The sequence below is a fragment of the Octopus bimaculoides genome, chromosome 27 (genome assembly GCF_001194135.2).
Source record: "Octopus bimaculoides isolate UCB-OBI-ISO-001 chromosome 27, ASM119413v2, whole genome shotgun sequence".
Classification (NCBI taxonomy): Eukaryota; Metazoa; Mollusca; class Cephalopoda; order Octopoda; family Octopodidae; genus Octopus; species Octopus bimaculoides.
In genome coordinates, this window is record NC_069007.1 from 7,000,197 (window position 1) to 7,003,157 (window position 2,961).

At 41.7% G+C, this 2,961-nt stretch overlaps 1 protein-coding gene across 1 annotated transcript in view; it reads left to right on the forward strand.

Moving 5' to 3' along the window:
* The window catches only part of LOC106868983 (RAB6-interacting golgin), a 36,524-nt gene that overhangs the window by 12,199 nt on the left and 21,364 nt on the right, over positions 1-2,961 (forward strand). The gene's annotated exons all lie outside the window — the stretch shown is intronic.

Here is a 2,961-nt window from a genome sequence, read left to right on the forward strand (position 1 = left end):
ACACAGACACAAACACACACACACACACATATATATATATATATATATACGACGGGCTTCTTTCAGTTTCTGTCTACCAAATCCACTCACAAGGCTTTGGTCTGCCCGAGGCTATAGTAGTAGACACTTGCCCAAGGTGCCACGCAGTGGGACTGAACCCGGAACGATGTGGTTGGTAAGCAAGCTACTTACCACACAGCCACTCCTGCGCCTATATTTTAAGAAATTGAAGTAAAGGCAGTATTTCAACAGAACTATGGTAACAAAAGGATACGCCCTAAAGGGCATTTAAATCAGCCATATCCAGCCAAGATATTCTACCTGTCTTATTGTTCAAACTGGCCTGATTGAGCCTTTTACACCTGCCCTCCAATGTCATCATCATCATTGTTTAACATCTGCTCTCCATGCTGTCATGGGTTGGATGGTTTGACATGGAGTTGGCTAGCAGAAAGCTGTCGAGACTCCAATTGCCTGTTGTGGCATGGTTTCTACAGTCGGATGCCCTTCCTAATGCCAACCACTCAGCAGAGTATGATGGGTGCTTTTTATGTGCCACCAGCACGAGTGCCTTGAAGCAGTACTGGCACAGGGGCTTTTTAAGTGGCCCCAGCACCTGGAAGGAGAAGCCTGTGTGTATGGAAGATATTGGTCTTACTTAGTTTGACGTGTCTCATCAAGTAAAGAAAATCGCCACATCTCCTGGTCCCTTGTCATTTCCTCAGTGAAGCTCAGCATCCGAAGATCTTTTCTCACCACTTCATCCCACGTCTTCCTGGGTCTACCCCTTCCACAGGTACCCTCCACAATTAGAACTCAGCACTTCTTTATGCAGCTGTCCCCATCTATATTCATCACATGACCAAACCAGCACAGTCTTTTCTCTTGTACACTGTATCTGGAATTGTCATATCATCAAAATTTCAAAGCTATGAGATAATGCATGACTCATTAGAAAAATAATCTAATTAAATACTGTAAATCCTCGAGTATAATCCGCACTTTTTTTCCAAAATTTAAAGGCCAAAATCCCTAGTGCGTATTATATACGAGGTTAAAAATGAAAAATATTTTCTAAGTGATAAATATGTAAAGGCAATTTACTTGATATTTATTTTTCACTGACGTTATTACTGTTATTTCTTTATTTTCTGCAAACAAAGTGCACAAAAAAGCTACACGTTTGCATTATGTTATCATCATCATCATCATCATCATCATCGTTTAACGTCCGCTTTCCATGCTAGCATGGGTTGGACGATTTGACTGAGGACTGGTGAAACCGGATGGCAACACCAGGCGCCAGTCTAATTTGGCAGAGTTTCTACAGCTGGATGCCCTTCCTAACGCCAACCACTCAGAGAGTGTAGTGGGTGCTTTTACGTGTCACCCGCATGAAAACGGCCACACTCTATATACAATAATAATAAAGGACGTTACCGTATATACGTTTACAAACCAAGGACGTTGTATAAACCTCCTTGACTCAAGTTAGAGAAGCTTGCTTCTCAACCACATAGTTCTGGGTTCAGGCCCACTGCTTGGTTCTTTGGACAAGTATCTTCTGCTATAGCCTCAGGCCAACTAAAACCTTGTGAATGGATTTGGTAGATGGAAACTGAAAAATGCCTCTCATATATCTGTGTGTGTGTGTGTGTGTCTTTGTGTCTGAGTTTGTCCTTCACCACTGCTTGACATCCTATGTAACTCAGTGGTTCAGTAATAGATACCAATAGAATAAGTACTAGGCCTTGAATAACATATTGGAGTCAATTTATTCACCTAAAAATTCTTCAAGGTGGTGCCCCAGCAAGGCCACAGTCTAATGACTGGAAGACGTAAAAGTTAAAAAATAAAAGGTAAAAGATATATGTTTGTATGTGTATATATATACACATATATGTACGTGACACTCCGTCGCTTTACGACGTCGAGTGTTCCAGTTGATCCGATCAATGGAACAGCTTCTTGTGAAATTAACGTGCAAGTGGCTGAGCACTCCACAGACACGTGTACCCTTAACGTAGTTCTCGGGGATATTCAGCGTGACACAGTGTGACAAGGCTGACCCTTTGAGTTACAGACACAACAGAAACAGGAAGTAAGAGTGAGAGAAAGTTGTGGTGAAAGAGTACAGCAGGGTTCGCCACCATCCCCTGCCAGAGCCTCGTGGAGCTTTTAGGTGTTTTCGCTCAATAAAGACTCACAATGCCCGGTCTGGGAATCCATGATCCTAGGACCACGAGTCTGCTGCCCTAACCACTGGGCCATTGCACCTCCACATACACATATATACACATGGGTATATAGATATGTTTATAAATATGATGATACCTGATATATCCATGTATATAGTGGGAGAAGCCCACATCATTCTGTTTAGGTCTTCCATTCAACAGAACTTGTTTTAGAAAGCTGTTCTATACCAAAACGTCAGAAGAAAGAAAGAAAGAAAGAAAGAAAGAAAGAAAGAAAGAAAGAAAGAAAGAAAGAAGGAAGGAAGGAAGGAAAGGTAGAAAGAAAGAAAGAAAGAAAGAAAGGAAGAAAGACAGAATGAATGAAAGAATGTGTGTCTGTGTTTGTCCCCCCAGCATCGCTTGACAACCGATGCTGGTGTGTTTATGTCCTCGTCATCTAGCGGTTCGGCAAAAGAGACCGATAGAATAAGTCCTGGGGTCGATTTGCTCGACTAAAGGCGGTGCTCCAGCATGGCCACAGTCAAATGACCGAAACAAGGAAAAGAGTCAAAGGAAATCTGGAAAATTACGCTGTGTAGAAGATGGGGGGGTAGGTAAAACTTCCCCACTCTATTACATGTATGTATGTATGTATATATATGTGTGTGTGTGTGTGTGTGTGTGCATTTTATAATGGGTCAACAACGTGGCAAAGCCAAAGTTGTCTTCCTTCGTAGTTTCTTAAAAGTCTTAAATTAAAAGTTAATAAAAAAGAAAACAGAGT